We start from the raw sequence: 22,771 nt of genomic DNA, 5'->3' as shown, positions 1-22,771 counted from the left end.
TAAACATCACATGGTCTCACTAATTGAGCCACTTATGGTGAACCGGTAGCACTTTAGTATGAATAAAACATATATAATGGGTTAAACGATTTTATCAAGTCAATAACTAAGGGAAACGACCTTAACAGGTGAAGAAGCTAATCAATGGGATGGGCGATACAAATAACATGTATAGGTCGCGTCAAGTAAAAAGGGCTCTGATTGTCGAACTGCGAATTAATAAACTGTTAGTGTAACTGTAATTGTCTGCGTCACGTTGCCGATTACCAAAACCAAACCAAGTAACTTTGCTAAAAGGAATATTTTTTTGAGACAAACTTATAACACAGTTATCATTCATTCCATAAAATTCGTTTCTTTAAATTTCCGATTACTACTAAAACGAAAACCAAACCAAACCAAGTAACTTTGCTAAAAGGTATATTTTTTTGAGACAAATTTATAACTCAGTTGTCATTCATTCCATAACATTCGACAATCATTCCACAACACACACAAAAATACATATTTATTATATTTTATTATATTTTATTATTAATGCTGGAGAGGGCGCTTTCATGACACCCCCGCCGCAGTGGTAAGCGCTGTCGTCTTATATGTGGAGGAGGTCCTGGGTCAACGGCGGATCCAGGGGGTCATGGGGGTCATGACCCTCCCTGAGCTGTTTCCAGGACTTAGGTGGACCACTAATTGAACATAATGATTTTATTTATATATTTCGTCACCATACAGATTTTATGTAACTACAAACCTTCAATACATTATTAATTCAATATAATATAATAACTTTGTATGGTGGCAAACGTTTGAGAATGAACACAACGAAAATTTGAATTCTCTCAACTACGTAACGTCTAGCTAGACCTAACCTCAATCGGAATCGAAACAACTAAACTTCAACATATCATAACATAGTTCTAAGTTTAAAAACCTCAATCTCTTTCTACCTTTAATGTGTTTAGAAGTATTCTTAAAACTTATTGCTGCAAATTCACTAATTACAAGAAATGGAAGTAATCACTTTTTCATTATTCCAGTGCGTGTGTTTTAACTTAAAGGTTATTTTTGTTAGTTCTCTAAATTATTTTATTTCTTATTGTTTGGCAATTGGACTTATACTAAACCTACTTTAAAATTATGTTGTTGTTTTGTTAATATTTTATGCTACGAGTATATTATACCGTTTATACTAAGTTATAAATTCTTAGTTTATGCACTACACACTTGTTGAACCCACCTCTTCACTCTTGCGGAGTTTTGCGGTATACCCCTCGACATACCACTAGCTGTTATGGCAAATCATTCACCACGGTTCTGGAATATAAATAGGCTGCCTCATTCCGTGAGTGATAATTCTCCTCTGGATGTCTTCAAGAGAAGATGGCATTATGTACGTGTATATGTACAAGTTATTTAGGTTAAGTTTTTCAAGTGTACAAAAAAAATAAAAAAATTTAAGTACAGTACTTAGGTACATTAATAAAATACCTACTTTTTACTTCTATCTATTGTCATCAAAATTAAATTATAAGTTCTCGACTTGACCACGACCGTGTGACCCCCTTCAAGCTGGATCCGCCCTTATCCTGGGTTCGTTCGACAGGGACAATTTTGACGGCCGTTTGGCGCAGTGACAATATTTGCATAACAACACTTCATATTCAAAAGCATCATAAATAGATAACCTTTAAACCTTGGATATCGTTATTTACCATTACGTCCGGCCTTTTAATTATACTATTAAAAAGCTATATAAAATATTTAATCAATTCTTCCGACACCAAAAGAAACCAATATCTATTGGACACTCAGTAAACTAAATAAAAAGTGGATAAAATTATAATATTTATAATGGCTGATTCACATGTTTCCAGTCGCTAGTTGCAGAGAATTCATTTCAGCGCTAGAGAAAGTAGAACGGATCGCATTCGTCTAAATTTATAAGTCATTGTAACAAACACTGTGGGGGTTACTAAGCGCATGTAGTAACGAAAATGCCACTTGAATTAGGCGTCTAGCTTACGTGATTTAAGTTGCGATCCATAATTTGTAAAGGACCGTATGCTAATTTCTGCCACCAAGCAGCATTGAGCGTGGTTGCCGGTGTAATAACAGGCACATGAGACTTTACCTCTACGCCTGAAGTTGATGGACACAGGGCAATACTTCGCAGGATGCGTTTCTTTTATACCCTGCGAATTGTTGCTCTGTTTATAGGCAATGGTTTTCCAATTACCATCTGGTGGGCTATCGGATTGGTCCATCAATTATTAATTATAAAAAAAACCTATCAGACAGCGGTGATAGCGTAGTGGGTGGGCATCGGCTCTTCTTTGGCGGAGCCCGAGTTCGAGCCCTGGCAAGCAACAATGATTTGTAGAAGTTATTTTAGTTTCTAATTTAAACAATTAAAATATCACTTGTTTTAAAGGGTAAATAAAGACACCTACATGCCTAAGAGTTCTCCATAATGTTCTCAACGGCGTGTGAAGTCTACCAATACGCACTTGGCCAGCGTGGCCGGCTACGGTTTAATTTCCTTCTCATTCTGAGAAGAAACCCGTGTGTGGACCGGTAATGGGTTGATTGTGATGATGATGAGTTACTCTAAGTTTTTCATAAGCATTCAATGAGCGATTCACAACGACCAGTTTTTAATAATATGAGCTTGCAACTCGAACCATATGAGCCATCCTTAAAGTTATCTCACCTGACGTTTACGATACTATGCTTAGCAATTAAGTGCAAGTGACTGCGAGCAGTAAATCATTATTAGCATATATTAGCATGTGAAGCAGATTGACGAGCAGTTATTAATATTTAATGTGTATCAAAAAATATTAAATATTAATATTTAATCTAAAAGATATAGATCATCGACTTAATATCATAATCATCTTCAAAATAGCCTAGAACAGTCCATTAATGGAATAAAAGCGCCTCGTTATTGTAACGCACCGGGGAATCGTAAAAGGGCAGACCAAAACAAACCTGGCGGTGAACTACCAACGCGGAGGCACCGAAGATTGGCCTTACCTGGAGTGAAATTAAATGCGAGGCCACAGACCGTGTCATTGAGACAGAGGAGAAGTGTGTCTGCTCTTTGCCCCAAAGGGGGGACACTACACTTCTCCATTGCGCAAAGAGAGAGAACGGGATGGTTCGCACATAATCACTACTCTGGGCATAGATAAATAATAAATAATATAATAAATAAATATAATATAAATATACTACGACAATACACACATCGCCATTTAGTCCCAAAGTAAGAATGGCTTGTGTTATGGGTACTAAGATGACTGATGAATAATGTTATTAATAATATAAGTACTTAAATACTTATAAAATACAGTTTAACACCCAGACACATAGTCAAGGACTGATTGCAGGATAACAATAGAAAAAAAAAAAAAAAAAAAGAAAGCAGGGTCGCTGCACACTGCACCAATCGACCGTCGATATATGGGTTAGTAATTGCAGTAGATTGTGGCAGTATTATTGACGTCACTGCTGCCCGTATTGCGTTATATTCAGCTAGAAACTAAGCATTTGCTCTTTTCCGTCCAGTTACCAAGGAAACAGGGAGTGTACTTTACGAATGCAAAGATAAATAAAACCACACTAGGGGCAATGAAAATTTTTTTTTCTTTGTTTCCCGGTAATTCCTTGTAAAATAATCAAGTAAAAGCAAGTAAACGTGTCTCTGACTGGCAGCTTCACGTAGTAATGGAAAAATACGCATCATATTGAAAAATATTTTATTAGAAAACGGTTAAAATAATAATATAATTATGCTCTACGACACCTTCCGTGTGACTAAGTATTTAAAATTCACATTGAGTCAGATGAACTATTTATCTTCCATAATGTAAATAGTGACTTTTAAGCATTGAACAATAATGTAATACGAACTAGAGCAGCCTTTTTTGGTTCAGTCATTCGACATGAAAATGATGCACGGTTTTACGCCTTGCAGATTTCCAAAGCAAAAACTGTCTTTACTTCAAATTTATATCTCTATTTAGCCCTCAAACTATTTATTTGATTACTACAGCAAGTTAGCGGGGTATTCAATCAATTAGTAATAAAAACCAGAAACCTTAAAAAAATAACATACAAAATGCAGCCTTAGTCTTTAGTAGCTCTACCAGACGGCAATTTTAAGATTAGGATTATTCATGTCCAAAAAACCTAGATAATATACTTTTTTTTAATACATAAAATAAATCTACATAATATACACGCCATTGATAACGTGGGCAACAATATGAGGGAATAATGCGTTTATCCGATTTTCGAAGTAAATCGCGCAGTCTTTGAGGACACAAAAAGCACTTTAATATTATTTTATTTTATTTCTTACATTCCATACATGAGCCACGTTTATCCACCGACTCTCTGCGAATCAATTTATTTCCTTACGCTATGCTCGTGGCTGCAACTCCACTTTGGGACCTCAACTACCATTAGACCTCCGAGTTATGCGGCCCGCCATAACGGTAGTCTAGTTCTAGCCCTTAACATAAACCCGAACCGTGTGTAAAATCCTATAAAAGGTGTCCAGCGATGGGAATCCATTGGTTAAAATGAAGTTGATTCAAAATTTAAATAAAATTTACTTAAGACCAAGCGTCTTATTAAGCCACTTATACTTGTCAATTACAACAGAGACTGTGGCCCACCTGCTTTGCACTATAACTTGTAGCAACGTCTTCTCTAGTGCATAATACATTATAGCTCCACGCTTTAAATATGACATTTCAAGACGAAATGTTAGTAAACGATCGAGCTATATTTTTATTACTGGTAGGATATTAAACAAATTGACCCGGACGTTCGTACCTATGTGTATATGCTTGTGTGTGGCTATGTGCTCATCAGTTTTATCAAAAATAAAATACTTACCTATATAATATCATTGTATGGGAGCTATGGTGATACACTCGACCGTTCTACTAAGAAGATATTCCTCCGAACGGGTTTTTGTGTTCGGGGACCGAGGTCCAACCATTCATCTTTGGAAGTTGTGTATATGGTCAATTTTTAATTAGTAAGCGCGATGCAGGATCTTTGTGGCGCCATCTTGTTGGATAAATTATCCAACAACAACTTTTTTTTATGATTTCCAAAATCATTAAAAAAAATTATTCAAAAAGCCTAAAAAGCTCATATATACATATAACATAGTATAAAACATACGAAGTGGTGATAGCCTGGTCAGTGGCTAGGACATCTATCTCACCTTCGAGCTCACCGGGTTCGATCCCCGGCACGCGACATCGTACCAGAACGCTAAATTCTAAATTCAAATTCCAATTCACAAAAATATTAGTAGAAAAATGAGGCCTTCATTTGAAACGTCAAGTATGTCTGTTGTACTTGTCTTGTACAGGTGTTAGAGCGACCGGTTCAGAAAACAGATTCTTTGGCACGTCACGTCACGGCACGTCGTCAAAGGCACGTCTTTGTCAGTGCACATTCATCCACGGAAAAATTTTAGCAATGGAACTTTTACAGCGTCATAGTCATTTCCCAAATGACTATGACGCTGTAAAAGTCATTCTCGTCCACTGACAATATAATTTACTGTTCTAAAATTAGCTGAAACACATAATTTAAGCCTGAGCACCTTAAATACGAGATTCAAAATTTAAACACATTCGAATACAGAACAGTTCCAAATTCAAAATTGCTGGGATATATGGAAACTATAGAAATTAAAAGGCATGCCTCGTAACAGCAATTGCGATGATCGCAAGATTTGAAGCAAAAACAATCAATATTAATATTATAAATACGAAAGTGTTTGGGTAAATAACCCATGTTCGGCTTCATCTCAACCGTTGCACCAATCTTTATGAAATTCTAACATTGCATCCTTCTAATGGACATAGGATAATATTTATCTCAGAAAACAGCTGGTAAAGTTTTTTTTTTTTTTATATCATCTATTCATTAATATAGCTTTCATAATATATATTAGTTTATTATTTTTATATTTATTATACATATATATATATATATATATATATAATATATGAATATTTTATTTTGTTTTTATTTGTGTATATTTTGTTTATGTATTCGTATGTAGTTATTTGAATGTAGGTTTATAATAATTTTACACCACCTTTTTGTTCTCGCTCTTGTTGTCTCCTAATCCTAAGGTTGCCTGGCAGAGATAGCTTTTAAGCGATAAGGCCGCCTTTTGTATTCTACTCCAGTTTTTTGTGTTTCTCTCTATTCGTCCTTTATTTTCCTAACTGTGTAGTGGTGTACAAATAAAGAGTTTAAATAAATAAATAAAAGTTACGTAAGTTTATTTAAAAAATAGCATTGACCTACCCATGGTTTGACCGCTTAACTTAAGAAATAGTTTGTATCCTAGAGACGGCCCTAGGATACATTGAGTCCCGGAATAATAAGAGATTCTTGCGGTGTTTTTTTGAAAACGCAAAATAAAACAAAAAGAAGTCGCTGGCAATAGGCAATATATTCCAATAGCTATATATTCCATAAAATCATCGTAAAACTGTGTTTGGACCTAAGGCCGGATTTCCGTGTGAAGGCCCGGTTCTTTTAATTATGTATGTACCATCAACGGACTTTATGATACGGTAAACTCCGAAAACCATGAATAATGCAGAGACTTTGTTGCCTAGGTAGGTATAAGATTTGCAAGCGCTGTGGCAATCGTAGAGTCAGCTGTTTTGATTATTTTCATAATGAGCCGTAGTTTTATCTGGTGAAAGGCTTTGGCCGCGGCTAGTCAAACAGCAGGTCAAACCGCCGCGAAAAGATGTACTTCAAAGCGATAAAGCATTGCATGATGAGGGGTAAGAGTAAATAGACATACAGTTTTAAAGATTTATTTCATGATAAACTAAGAATATATCACCGATGCCGGATTGATTGGCGCAGTGGGCTGCGACCCTGCTTTCTGAGCCAAGGCCGTGGGTTCGATTCCCACAACTGGACAGTTTGTGTGATGAACATGAAATGTTTTTCGGTGTCTGGGTGTTTATCTATATATTATAAGTATTTATGTATATTGTATATTATTCATATAATTATTCATCAGTCATCTTAGTACCCATAACGCAAGCTACGCATACTTTAGGGCTAGATGGCGATGTGTGTATTGTCGTAGTATTTCTTTAATTTATTTATTTATCACCATCATTTCAACTCATTACGTTGAATAAAGTCTTAAAAACCAGCACCTGTGCAGGTTTCCTCTCTTCTTTTTGACCTCCAGCATGGCTAGCATGGTCAGGTGACAATTATCTCCCCGGGGAAAGGATAAAAATGTATCTTCCCCCACCAGTGGCGTGCACAGGGTTTTTGACCAGAGTATGCATAAAGAAGGAAGATGCCATAAAATGGAAAAATCCTTCGCATTTATGAGTTACACAAAAATTTTAGGGTATGCAGAGCTTTTATGTATGAAGTGCACGCCACTGTCTCCCACAGCTTTATCAACTCTCAGAGCATTGGCGCACAAGTGGAAATAATATCAAAATAGTATATGTGTAATAATAGACGGGGGTAAACTTCTCACTTCTATTCCATGTTCTTGTGCTTTAGCAGGTGGACACGTTTATTATATCCCCTGTCAGGGGATATAATTTTTAGCCCTGCTGTAGTCCTTAAAATTAAAGTCCCAAAATATTTTTTTTGAGGAGAATATACATCAAAATAATTATCGAATCACCGACTAAGAGGTTTAATTTAAAAAACCTTCAAAAATGGTGCTCCATCTATCCACCATCATGCTCCAATTTTGGTTAACTATCGCTTATCATTGAATTGCGCAATCGCAACAAGGCCAAACCACCCTCGCACATATATTAACCACTAACCTTTTTATAGTATGATAAATAAATCTAAGAGAAATATCACGGCCATTAAAGACGATAGGGTCACATATCAAACTGGACGTAAATGTTGTCATAATACAAATTCAACGACACTTACCTACATATATATTTCGTGTATATCCTGTAATAAATATTTGGGGCATATAGAAAATGTTTTCATACTACTCGTTTGATATAAGTATAAGGTCCCCATACACAGGCATACCGTCGCGTCGTAGCATTCCATTGCTTCGATATTTCCATGTAAATCTTGTTATTAAGATTTCCATGGTCCACACATATGCAATCGGTCGCTGCGATCAATCGCTAAGACTCACAGAAATACATGTGTAATTCTCATGTAATGTACGCATCAAAAGTGCCACCTATGGGCCTACTTGAATAAAGATATTTTTGACTTTGACTTTGACATCACAGAAAGCTCGTGCAAGTAAAATGCCCCAGTCAATTACTCGTAAGAATAGTTCGCTTGTACCGTAAAATGTGTGAAACAACAAGTTTCCCGAAATAAGTATGGGTACGTACAGTAGCTTCAGAAGTTTGAAGCGGTGATAGCAAGGGCCAGAAAGTGATAAGGGCTATGGTTTCACTTTCGGGATGCCGAGCTCGAATCCCAGCGACAACCATTAACTTTCCTAGGTTATGTGCGTTTTAAGTAATTAAAATTGCACGTGCTTTAACAGTGAAGCAGAACATCGTAAGACTGCACAAAGGACGCAGATATTATACGATATTCTCGTATCATCATATCAACCCATTACCGACCCACTGCACGGCACGGGTCTCTCTCCCACAATGAGAAGTTGTTAAGGCTGGCCCAGTGGGAATTGGTAAACTCCACACACCTTCGAGAATATTGTGGATAACTCTCAGGTATACAGGTTTACTCACGATGTTTTCCTTTACCACTGAAACAACTGATATTATAACGCACATAACTTAGAAAAGTTAGAGATAAAGCTGGGATTTGAACTCGGCCCCCCGAAAGTGAAGTCGAAGTATCCACTGGGCAATCACCGTTTAACCGCTTCACCGTTTAGCAATCACCATTTAGCAAAGCGAAATACTATCAAAACGATAGTATTTCGCTTTGCTAAATTGTAGCATGTATATGTAGCAAGTTTAACACCAATTAAATTTGCTGTGACATCTCTTAAAATATATCCTTCAATAAATAACATGCTCATTAATCATAGTGTGCTGTGTGACTGCATATTTTATTGACTTGATTAGATTGAATTAATTAGATTTATCTATTGTTTTAAATATTATTGTAATAATATATTCTTAATTGTGCATTAATTTCGAATTATGGTACGATTAAGAACATTAATAGGAAAATATTATATTACAGATTTATTTATACTAAAATTATAAGGTTTTAGTGACAGAGCTCGTACGGATAAGTACTAACGCCATGTCTATTTCTGCCGCCAAAAAGCATAGCTGTGCAGCGAAGGTGTCAAACCAATTAATTGCGGTCAAGCAGCTGCCATGCTACAGCTTAATTACTAAATGAAAATTTAAAAGAATGTATAATGTTTTAATTTTTAATAATTGATGTTGTAAACTTTAACAACCTTTTTGTTGAACCAAGGCAGGACATGAATACGTCAGTGAACCCCGTACTCTCACTTATAGGTCTATCGAGGGACACACAGAGTTTATAGTGGTTGCAAGTCCTACGTAACTACTCCGTTTCCCCCAACGGAGTGGAATGCGCCAGGCATTTTCTCTGTATAAAAAAAAAGAACATCACGTGCCTCAAATTTGCTCACTTACAGAAGCAACATGTTTAGTAGTTCTTTGACAAAAAACATAAAATATTAACTTTTGTTTTGTTAGTTGATTAGCTTTGAAAGTTAGCCATTGACTGCAATCTCACCTGCTAGTAAGTAACTATACAACCTAAGATGGTAGCTTGCTAACCTGTTAGGGAGTGTGGTAGTCATACCCCTAAGGTTTCTACGCGACATCTCACCGGAACAACAAATCGCTTAGCGGCACGTCTTTGTCGGTAGGGTGGTAACTAGCCGAGGCCAAATCCTACCACTAGACCAGACTCGACACAGTTCAGAACTTATAAATTCCTGAATTGCCCCTGCAAGGACTCCGGGACCTCCTACTTAAATTTACAGCGCTCACCTCTGCGCCAGGGAGGTCGTCAAAAGCATGTTGTGGTAATTTCTAGATAGTTTCAATCTTCTGTCTTTCTCTTTTATTTTTGTTATTCTCATGTTGTTGCCCTTGATTGTTAACAGTTAAATGATCCAATAAAAACTATTTTGAAAATTGCTTGAAGTTACTACAGTTCGAATAAATTAAAAGGGCCAGTCGAGGTTCGATGATATAAAAATCACTGTGCTTAAAAGTAAGTTAGTTCAACTGTCGATATTCAATTCAATTCCAAAGATGCGACATCTTCCGGAATAATACAGATAGTTAGGTACATATTTTAAGTGAATAAACGTTAAAGCGTTTCAAAGAGCTCGAAAGCACTTCCATTAAACGGCCATTTGCTATTCGATTTGAATCTTTCCGTCGAAGGGCAACATATATTCTATCTAGCATCCATCTAGACGTCAATGCTATTTAGGTAACAAGACGTAAATGCTGTTCAGAATTATTATCTCAATGCATATAACTGCCGTGTGTCTACTGGTTAAGATTTTTTTTATTCCAGTCAAAGTTAGCCCTTGACTGCAATCTCACCTGGTGATAAGTGATGATGCAGTCTAAGATGGTAGCGGGCTAACCTGCTAGGAAGAAGTCATACTCCTAGCTGGTAAGCCCGCTCCATCGTTTTCTACGCGACATCGCGCCCGAACACTAAATCGCTTAGCGACACGTCTTTGCGTTAGGGTGGTAACTAGCCACGGCCAATGCCTCCCACCAGACAAATGAGAATGTTTACGTATTCTGAGTAAAGGATTGATCTCCGGTTAGGTTAGGTTGGCCTTTTCTATAAAAATTAGGAATCCACACTCGTCTCGGTTATAATAACTAGCGTGTGATAATATTAGTAAGAACTCACCAACCCGCATAGAAGCAGCGTGGTGGAGCATCTAAGCCTTGTTTTCGGATGGAGGCTTTTGCCCAGCAGCGAATTAGTGATGATGATGGAATACAGCATCTGCTGAGGTTCTTGTCGGCTACTTCTCGGCAGAATCTGCCATCCGAACCGGTGGTAGTCACTACAACCAGTCATACTACACGTTTCCAAAGTTAGCCATTGGTCTACTTGAAATAAAAGATGACGATGATGATTTTATGTCCACATTGTGCATTAAATAACAATATTTAGATCTTTAGTTGATATAGTTGAAGTGCACAATAATAAGATTGCTCTGTTATCTGTAGGAGGCGCTTTCTTAATGTACAAAGTAGTTCGTAATAGTTTTAGACAGCATAACTGAACCTAATAGAGAGCAAACCTCTATGGACTACAATGCATACAAAATTATCTCACCTGCTGGTAAATAAAGAATTAAAGATGCAATTTAAGATAAGAGCGGGCTAACCTATTGATAGTATAGCAGCTACCTCAACCAATCAGCTTCTACGCGGCAGAGTACCGCAACGGGAAATCACTTAGCGGCACGATTTGGCGGCAAGGTCTCCCACCAACAGTAAATACATGCGAAACTTTTGTTAGTTTTACTATTTATTATTTCAAGGTTTATTAGAAGTTCTATAATATAAACCACGTTAAAAGCATAAAAAAATAATATAAAAAAAAAGTACTTCCCGTACCGGGAATCGAACCCGAGCCTCCTGGGTGAAAGCCAGGTATCCTAGCCACTAGACCATACGGGAGATGACAGTGCATCCAAATTTTGTAAATGTAACGTAACATGCCATTATTTCATAATATACATTACTATCAGCTGATAATAATTATTATGACTGTTTATATCTTACTAAAATTATGAATTTTAGTAGTTGAAGGAAAAATCACCGGTGAATCCAGTTTATGCTTTGCCGTCGAGTTCTAAACATTGGAATCTATATTTCGCTACCACAAGTTAAACGTATCTTTTTTTATTTATTTATTTTATCTTTACCCAACTAAAGATAAAATAAGAATTGCTTCGTTTGTCTAGTGGTTAGCATGTTTATCTAGGGATCACGAAGTTCTGAGTTCTGGCTTAAACTTGTTAGGTATTGAGTTATTCTTAGAACCGGTCCGATTGCCAGTGTCAACCCCCGTTCTTTAGAGAGCGAGTAAAGCCGTCACGCCAGTCCCAGTTATTACTTTAGATAATTATCACTAACTGGAGGTATGTCGTTGAAGCCCACAAACCCGCATTGGAGCAGCGTGGTGAGCTATCCTCTAAAACCCTCTCTCCTAAGAAGGACGGTGCCAAGCAATGGGACGTTAATAGGACGAAGTGAAAAATAAATTCTCTGCCTTGGCGTCCCTGCATTAACTGATCATAAAAAGTTTCAAAGCTTTCAAAGACCCACGTGAGTAAATAAGGACATTATTGAAACATAATGAATCTCGTAACAGAAGAAACAACATCGTATTGAATACCAATAACCGTATTATAGGCAATAAATAAAGCTACAGACAAAGTGTGTCTATAAATAGAAACACTCTAAGACAGTTTCTTATTTTCCCATATTATATGAAGACACATTCTCTAAAACAGAGGTTCCGAAACTTACACTTACGAGTTAAGAAATCGCCCTCACCTAGCTAGTTAAAGTAGATAAATACTTGTTAGTTAGGCAGATAAGCCAAAATAAATCATCTTCATTATTAATCTAATAAAACCCTAATACTGCTAATATTATAAATGGATGACATTTGGCATGCATGTAGCCTTTGACTTGGAAAAGAAAGAAAGAAGCAAGAAAGAAGAAAGAAAGAAAATACATTTATTCATGTTAAATGTTACAAACAGTACAAAATTTTGCATGCATGTAGCCTTTGACGTGGAAAAGAAAGAAAGAAGCAAGATAGAAAAAAGAAAGAAAATAAACAGTGTTACAAACAGTACATCTTATAATAATATAGTAACAATGTCTGTGTGTAACACCCAGAACTGTGTGTGGCGAAAAGAACATAGGCTTCCTTTTATCCCGATTCCTTAAGTAGTTCCCGAGGGATAGTTGATAATTGTTAACCAGCGAAGCTTTATACCCAATTCTGAAGTCCACGCAGACGAAGTCGCGTGCAGAAGCTAGTAAATAATAAATTATAACATAGAATTCAGAAAAATAATACTACCCCAACTATAGGATGGCTGAGCTTGGAGCCTTGGTGATAACCACATAATTTTTCAAAATGTGGGACATGCACCGCTGCACAAAAACTAACAATTTTTTTTTTGCAGAAGGAGCAGTACACCTCTGTACTTTCGCCTTGCCGCAGCGTACAGCGCCCAGTTTGGAAAGCCCTGCTCTAATACATGAAAACCTACATGCTAAGCATATGTGGACGTAGACCTCAATTTTGTACTTTAAGCATGAAAGTCACGTATAATGGAGTTTAAGAGCTATTAACTACTCGTATTCATGTTTTATTTCAGTCTAAAATTTTCATAAAACATTACGTAAGTACTAAGCAGCAACGAAATTAGATTATTATTTAGTTTTTATATTATATAACCGAGAATTTTTAAATCTGTTACATAAAAACGACGAAAGAATTTTTGTTTTGCCTTATTCTTGCAACTGGATGGTTATCAGTATTTTTACAATAATTTTATTTAACTCTTTATTTGTACACCACAATGAAGTTAGGAAAATAAAAAAACAATAGAAATACAAAGACAGAAGTAGAATACAAAAGGCGGCCTTATCGCTTAGTAGCAATAATACAAAGATATCTTAAAAATATCTGTAAAATTACGTCTCAATTATTTTTACAGAATATCTTTATTTGAGTCAACTAAGGCTAAGTACGATGTTCTCTTAATTTAGTGATAGAATGTAGAGACTTATATCAACGTACTCGAAATGCTCCTTCAAACGTCCAAAGTTAGTTTTATCAGTCTACTGACTCCAGTTAACACTGTTTACCCAGCGCAATCGAATATTTTTTGCTTCTGCTGCGGACACGCATTTCTCAAATAAACTGTTCCTACGGGATGCTTTAAAAACAAAAACAAACGCGGACGATTTCGCGTGCAACAGCTAGTTATTATAATCCTAATATTTCACTAATTTTTATTTTACCACCGGCACCTACTAATTTCGTATGGCACTTTCTTGTATGCCTTTGGTTGCCTGGAAGAGATCGCTATTTAGCGATAAGGCCGCCAAATTGTACGTTCTACCTTATTGCGCTGTTGTATTTTTATCTCTGTAAATTTTCTCTGTGGTGTACAATAAAAGTGTATTCATTCATTATATATAATGATAATTAAGCCTATTTGGCATCTGGGAGTAACAATAATAAAGCTGGAAACGATGATTACAATCGGTCACCGAAATACGCGTAATCAGTATACTATAACTAATTGGCGTTATTCTCATAATTATGTCTATCTTTATCTCCAAATATCTCGGTAACGTGACACTTTGGGGTTCTATGTTACATGACATTTTTTGTGGCTATGTACCCTCTACCCATACATGCCATTTTCATCATGTGGCGCTAGCATAACGACCCGGCGACATCAATGGCGCCGGGTCGTTATGCCAGCTTCCATACAAAAAGGTTTAAAACCCGTGTGAGGTAACCTGTATGCATATTTTCTATAAAGATCTCAAAGCCATCTGAAGTCAATAGTACCTGTACCCTTCTAATTTTAAGAAGAAACCTGGGTTCTGTCGCCGGTAGTTTTTACCTCAATTTGGCAATGATTATTTTAAATTACAGTCGCGATTATTTGTAGATAGGTACTGAAAAATGAAGTTGTGACAGTAGCACCATATCTAAGTAAGGTGACGTTTTTATCATTTTGGTATCGAGAAAACAAGGCACACGGATTGGCTGAAGTTTTTTACCTCTCTGAATACAATGCGGTTTATGACAGAGGCTGCAACGCAATTGCTATTGGACAAAATATCGTTTTTGATATTTCGAAACTTGCTTTTTCATTTCGATACCTAGCAACAAATGCTTGTAAGAGGATATGCGTGCGTAAAGTATAAGCAGTGGTGTGCGTCTGGTATAAGTGGGAGCTCCCGAGTTCGATTTTTTTGACGTTTTGCTGTAACTTTTTATAGTTGTCTGTCTCCAAACTATTTCGCAATAAAACCCAATCGACCAAATTTTTGAAGTTATACTTCTTTTGGCGCTTCTTTAGGGGAAAATGATGAGACCATTTTTACGATGCGCACGCAAACCGTCACAAAAACCGACACCCTGGAGTTAGCTATAGTCAAAATTTTTGGTTTTTCAAAAAAATAGTTACCAATAAATAGTTTGTTTGCGTGAAAACTGACAACTGTATTCACTATATGTATTTATTTGTTATATTTAATTTTGTTTAACTAGATAATTTGTTATACTAAATCTTTTAACGTACCTTTTTTCTATTTTTTGTCTAACAGCTTAGAAAGATACCATTTTTGAAAAGATTTTTATCTTGTTACGACAAAGAAGTATAACTTCTATCGCGTGTACATAAGTACGCACAAGTTAGTATTTTCAAATCTGAATATACAGGGTTAAATAAAAAATACCAGAAAGCGCTCGGCATGTAGTTGTTTACATTAAAACAAACAACCTCTGTTCTACGATTTTTTTTAACTCGATGGTTTGTGAAAAATTCAATGTTCAAAAAAAATTGGTTGCCTGTAAAGTCGGTATACGGGCGAAAGTTTTACGTGACAACGACTTTGAGTGGTAAAATAATTTTAATGTGAATATTCATTCGTATAGTAGGAAGAAGGATGAAATAATAGTAACAATTTAAAACATTTATTTATACAAAGAATTATATTTAAAACATTAATTTATACAAAGAATCTCGCACTGAATTTCATATTAACAAAATTTTATTTTTACCTTTACACATACATACGTATTTATATACAAATATACATACAATAACTTGCAATACATTTGCGTACAATGAAACAGCGTTTACTACAAAGGGACGCGTGCCTTTCACTTTTTATGTCTGTCTCTCTCGCTCTTAGGCGGGCTAACCATGCCCGAGTGGAAGGGACGCGTGCCTCTCACTCGCTCTCATTGTGAGCGCATAACGTGAGCGGAGCGTAACGCAGTTTCTTGAAGAGTCACCCGGCAAACCAATTTATAAGACGTTGTCACGTCAAAATTTTACATAGATACTCTACTTATTACTACTCCGTCATGTCACATCGGCAACAGCGCGCAAGCTAACTCACGCAGCGGTTTGGCAACAGGGACATATTCTATTTGGTTTCACAGTATGATGTCACTTTACAGAAATAACATGAATCTTGTGTATAAAATAAATTATTACGACTTAAAAAGTCGTAGAACAAAAGTTGTTAGTTTTATTGATAGTGACTACAAGGCCGAGAGCCTCATCATCATCACCCATTACAGGGCACAGTTCTCCTCCCACAATGAGAAGGGGTTAAGGCCGTAGTCCACCACGCTGACCCAGTGCTGATTAGTGTACTCCACATACCTTTGAGAACATTATGTAGAACTCTCAGTTATGTAGGTTCCTTCACCGTCGAAGCAAGTGATATTTTTAATTATTTACAACGCATATAACTAAGAAAAGTTAGAGGTGCGTGCTGGGATTCGAACTCGGCCCCCCGAAAGTGTAGTCGAGCCCCTACCCACTGCTATATATCTAATTATTTTTAATTTATCCAAAAATTTTAATGAATAGCTAACTAAGTAAACCTCAAATTGCATGAGAGTGTTTTGCATCAGCATTTTTTTTTCTGTCGAGAATATCGTGTACAGCGTATAACGATATTGTCAGAAATATAGCCAAAATAACATCTGTTTTTGAAAAACCTTCATAGATTTAATAAAATCCTTACTGATATTATAGATTTGAAAGTGTGTTTGTTTGTTTGTCATGTTGCTCATTGGTTTGTAACTGCAAGGTCTACTAGTCGTTTCTCTACATAAAATAAAACAAAATCGCTTTCCGTGCCTGTCTGTTTATCCGCTAACTCCTTTTACACAACGCAACGATTATTATTACCATCATTTAGATATTTTTCCCTGATATTTTACATATATTATAATACAGCCTAATGAAGTTTATTTGTAAGAATAAAAAGTTTAGGTGGTAAATACATTTTCATGGCTATAACTTCAAACTTCTTTTCTAATTGGTATTAGTGCTTCTAATATTCTTAAAAAAGAAGATATATAATACGTTAACAAAGATATATAGGGGTTAAATCCGTGGTAAGAAAAGAGATTACTCCAGGACAGTGAGCGTAATGGAGCGTATTGTAACGAAATTCAACTGCAAAAAAATCGCAAGTAATTCTGCTTTAGTCGACTTGACTTGATTTATGTTCCCTGAAACCACAAATTATACGGTTATCCCTGGGCCACGGCTACGGACGATAGAACCGAGACCCAAATTATACGAATACAAGCATATGTTTAAGCAATACATAAATAAGGCTTTAAGGTTGAAGGGACAACATCGTGGAGAGACCTGCTAAAAGGCGTGAGAAGTCTTTCAATCCGCATGTGACCAGCGTGGCTACGGCCTAAACCCTTCTAATTCTGAACCTCAGTTGATGATGATAATGAAGCTTATGATATTAGTTATTTATGCAACTGTTTTATAATATCACATGAGTGTTTTAATACCTAATTATGAATAATAACAAATGACGGCCGATTGGCGCAGTTTGCAGCGACCCTGCTTTCTGAGTCAAAGGCCGTGGGTTCGATTCCCACTACTGGAAAATGTTTGTGTGATGAGCATGAATGTTTTTCAGTGTCTGGGTGTTTATATGTATATTCTAAGTATTTATGTATATTATATATAAAAATATTCATCAGTCATCTTAGTACCCATAACACAAGTTACGCTTAAATTGGGGCTAAAGGGCGATGTGTGTATTGTCGTAGTATATTTATTTATTTATTTATATTAATTATCAACAGATGCGTACAATACTTTATATACACCCATAATATGAAAAAGTGAAAAATTAGCCAAATGTGTCGCCTTTTATGCCTTACGATAAGGTATAAAAGTCACATTTGACAAATTTTTCACTTAACAATTATTCATTGTAAAGTCAACAACTCCTGAGGATGCTCCGAATTCGGAGCGAAACGTGAGTAGAGGGTACATTGGAGTACCGAGGATCTGTTTGGTGTGGAGTATACGGATTGAAGTAATTATAAATTACACCATACAGATTCTCCTGTTGTTCGCGGAATATGCTATATTCTATTATAATTAAGCTTAATATTCATAACATATTATGGATTTCCGCAAAGTAACGCCTGCTTCTATCCAATATTCCGCTATAACAGATTCTCATAAAACGTATTTTTTTGTTTAATAAATGAAATAAACTGTTTTTACTATTATAAAAGTGTTTTTACCTACATTTAATTTATGTTTAAAGTACAGTCACTACAAGATTGGGAAAAAAGGCAAAGGTATACTAATTTATTGTATAAGCTGTAGCTTAGTTGTAAAACGCTCACGCCGCGATTGCCAGAGAATCGCAGGTAGAATTCCTATATGCATGCATGCATTTTAAAAATGTATGAAATAAACATTATTGTTATTATTCATAATGTGTTGAAATAATGAAGCTCTGTATATTAATTATTCTGAGATCTTAGCTCAGCAAGAAAGTAAAGGCTGGGCCAAATTGTCGTGGCATACTGCCGACAAAGCCGTGGCCCGGACGTAAATCGTTAAAGGGATTATTCAAAAAAAAACATGTTATTGCAAAGAAAAAAAAACCATGATGAATGACATGTGCTTGATATGATTTATGATGGTATCACTGAAAGTAATGTGAATTGTTAGTTAGTATTGTTGGGGTGCCAGGTCCATTTTAATCCATCCGTATGATGGACCTCGTTAGAAACACGAAGGGCTAATTTTTACTGACTTATTAATAAATTCTAATTTTAGTTTGAATTAATAAAAAAAATTGTGCACGTGTAGATAGAAAACTTTAATTATTTTTTTCTGTGGTTCCCAAATAATAGTAGATTGTAAAACGAGACGTAAAACACCCCATTCTATATAGAGAAGTAGATACATAGTTTGAGGGTGAGAATGAAGGGTGAGTTCCCGAGTAGAAAAACTCCTTTCATATAGGATAGTGAGGAAAAATTATGAGATAAAAAGGATTTCTAAAAAACATTTAAATTTTTTTAAGCTGTGCCGACTGTTCTCTTTTTTAATTACTTTACCATCCGCGGGGCAGTAAAGAGTTGTTTTCCATCCGCAGTTTAAATAAAAAACGCCAACTTTCCGAACATTAGATATTATGAAAACACATTACCTTTCTTATTAAAACTAAAACAGTAGAATGCTAATAAAAAAGTTTCAAAAAATGTCTAATGCCTTGCAAGTAACAATTTAGGATGAAATTCACGTCTGGGACGTTTTTACGACCCAGCTGTATTACCTATGCCTGAATGTGCTTGAAACATTACTTACATAAATTTAAATCTTAAGGCAATCTGTATAAATCAAGACGGAGATTTACAAAGTAGTCAAAGAATTTTCAGAGGAGCTGAATTCATACATATAAATAGAATTTTTATAAATACTAAATATGGCATTTCCATTTTAATTGTCAACCTTATTACTGATTTATGAAAACAACACGCGGCTTGGTGTTAATAGTTTGACTGTGTGTGTGTGTGTGTGTGTGTGTGTGTGTGTGTGATTGCCACAAACAGTGTGGCAGCGTAGTATCCGAACGGATTACCCGATTTTGGATTTTTTTTTGTTTGAAAGGTGAATTAGTCGGGAGTTTTCTTTGTTTGATGAAAATCGGTCTAAGATGGCCTTACACTAGTTTTTCACTACTTTTCACAACTCCCTCAATATGTATAATATGAAATGTCTTGACTTATAATACAACCTATAGCCTTCTTTAGGATTTCCCTTAGGAGTTCCAGAGATTAGTGCATTGAAACAAACGAAAAACAAACTCTTCTTTATTTAGTTTTTTTATTGATGAAATGTTTTATGCTCTTTGCACACCATATGGATTCGATACCGGCCTAATTGTGGTTTATAGTGCGAAGCGTGGGCAACGTGGCCTACTTGAGAAATTAGGTAATCTTTCAAAGTTGGGCTATTAAAAAGCTGAATATAAGTAGGAACCAATTAAAAGTTTGGAACCCTGATTGAATAACAAAGAATTTATATTGAACAGTTAACACAAAGGCTCGGTCGGTGGCCACCGTAGTGATACAGATTATGCTAATTGTGACCATTTAAAACTTTGACTGAGCTAAGTAGAATAATGTCATATAGCTTATTTTATGTTTTAATATAATTAAATTTGTTGTAATTATTACTCGTGGTTACATTCTTTTATTAGCCCCCCGAGACGAATTGGGCAACTGTAATGTCTTCACGGGGTGCGTTTCTAAATAAATATATGGTACCGACTACGCCTATTGGTTAATATTTTAGGAATGTTATTTAATCAGGTTTAATGCCACTACGAAAAGATTAAGATCGAAGACAAACATCATCTAGTTCGACTGTTATTTATTACCGGATAAAATAGACCTAGGGAGGTGGTCTGTTGACGTAACAACGCTCGAGGAGATATTATTTGATAAAATACTCATCAATATTGTAACACAAGTTATTTATGACCCACCTACCTATTATTGAGAACAAAGAAGCCTATCATAGACGAAAATTAATTTCGCAACCATGGTAACTACATATTCGCTTTATATCTCGCAGTAATATTTTGCTGGTACTCTCGACCAAGCTATAAAATAAATAAATACTAGCTGACCCGTGCAACTTCGTCTGCACCAAATCGGTTATTAGTTATTACCGGAAAACACAAATAAAATGACCTTTTCTAAAAATGAATCCTAGCTAGATCGATTTATCGCCCCCGAAACCCCCGTATACTAAATTTCATGGAAATCGTTGGAGCCGATTCCGAGATTACAATAATATATATACAAGAATTGCTCATTTAAAGATATAAGATAAGATAATTCAATATACACATCGCCATCTAACCATAAAGTAAGCATAGCTTGTGTTATGGGTACTAAGATTAGTCATCTTTGAGTTTTTTTTTGAATCATCATATCGACCCATTACAGGTCCACTACAGGGCACGGGTATCCTCCCACACTGAGATGGAGGTTAAGGGCCGTAGTCGACCACGCTGGCCCTTTGCAGAGTGTTCTCCACACACCTTAGAGAACATAATATAGATCACTCAGGCATGCAGGTTTCATCACGATGTTTTCCTTCACCGTAGAAGCAAGTGATATTATTAATTACTTTAGACGCACATACGAGTAACCTAGAAAGTCAGAGGTGCGCTGGGATTCGAACTCGGCCCCCCGAAAGTGAGGGCGTGCTGCTATCCACTGCACTATCACCGTTTCATTTTTATGAATAATATACATAATATACAAAAAAACAAATAGACACTGAAAAACATTAATGTTCATCGCAGAAACATTTTCAAATAGTGGGAATCGAACCCACAGCTTTTGATGCAGAAAGCAGAGTCGCTGCCCACTGTGCCAATTATCACTATACCTTCAATTATAGTATGTAAAGGCCATCAACCCGCATTGAAGAAGTGTGGCTCTATGCTCTAAAACTGTTAATAGGCTCTGTTTCTGCGTTATTAAAGTACAAACCAATAAACAAACAAACAATCGAGTAGTTGAGAGGACGGAGAGTGACACGGTGAGTTTAGGAGAATTAAAAAAAACCATGGGAAATCGTCCTTTATTCACGTCCTAACAAAGTAACCAAACGACAATTTTTTTTGCATAGAAATAGTTGAAAGGACGCAGAAAAAATTAAACACAAGCGTCCTGAAATAGTGCACTGTCCTGTAGTCATCATGATCGGTGTCCTATTTCCAAAGTTTCTTAAATTACCACGCGGTGAAGCCGCGGGTAAAAGCTAGTAAACCATAATTTGAAGACGTATTTTAAGTTTCAAGCGTAGAATATGATAGTTTAGTGCTTGCTTTCCGTAGTAGGAGAGCTTTTTATGACAGAGCTCTTTCTAAACGAACTACTACCGCCAAGCAGTATCGCTGTGTTTTGATCTGAAGGCTTGTTTGCTGTTGGCACTGGGATTAGTACATTCGTCGGCGGTCGGACGTGGTCCTTGCGTGCCCTACGGAATGTTGCTATGGGAATATTACAGGAGTTGTTTCTCAGAAATAAGAACATACAGAATCCTCATTCAGCCATTATTAAATGCAGTGCAGTGTGTCCTAAAACCAGTGAAAACGCACGTCTCACTTCACACCCGCGGAATGTTGCTTGCTCATAATCATTAACCATGTCTCCCAATTTTATGGCAAACGATTGGAACATTAGCGGTAAAATAATTAAATTAATATACTTCGAGAATGAGCACATGGACATTTAGCCCCAAAGTAAGCGTTTTATTAGAATATATATATAAACACCCAGACACTGAAAAACATTCATGCTCATCACACAAAAATTTTCCGTTAGTGAGAATCGAACCCACGGCCTTGGGCTCAGAATGCAGGGTCGCTGCAAACTGCGCCAATCGGCCGTCAAAATAATAACCGTCAACTGCTAAATGGAATGAAGTAACTAACCACGTGTTCGAGAAACACAACTAAAGTGGAGTGGTTTTTGATGCTTCAGTTTTAGTCGTGTACACGGTTTCTGTATATTATTAATTCTTTGATTTGCCAAGAGGTTGGCCATTGGCTTGGTCCGCACATTTACACACACAAAACTTATAGAGGATTGAAAAATAAAAGTAAAC

General features: G+C 36.2%; 1 non-coding gene across 1 annotated transcript; it reads right to left on the bottom strand.

Annotated features, from left to right (window-relative positions):
* Positions 1-11,627: 11,627 nt before the first annotated feature.
* On the bottom strand, positions 11,628-11,699 carry Trnae-uuc. Its single transcript has one exon. It is a non-coding gene; the product is annotated as a tRNA-Glu (tRNA).
* Between the last annotated feature and the right edge of the window lie 11,072 nt (positions 11,700-22,771).

Source organism: Pararge aegeria, chromosome 9 (genome assembly GCF_905163445.1).
Source record: "Pararge aegeria chromosome 9, ilParAegt1.1, whole genome shotgun sequence".
Lineage (NCBI taxonomy): Eukaryota > Metazoa > Arthropoda > Insecta > Lepidoptera > Nymphalidae > Pararge > Pararge aegeria.
The sequence above is the reverse complement of the archived record's forward strand: the minus strand, read 5'-3'. Positions and strand labels throughout refer to the sequence as shown.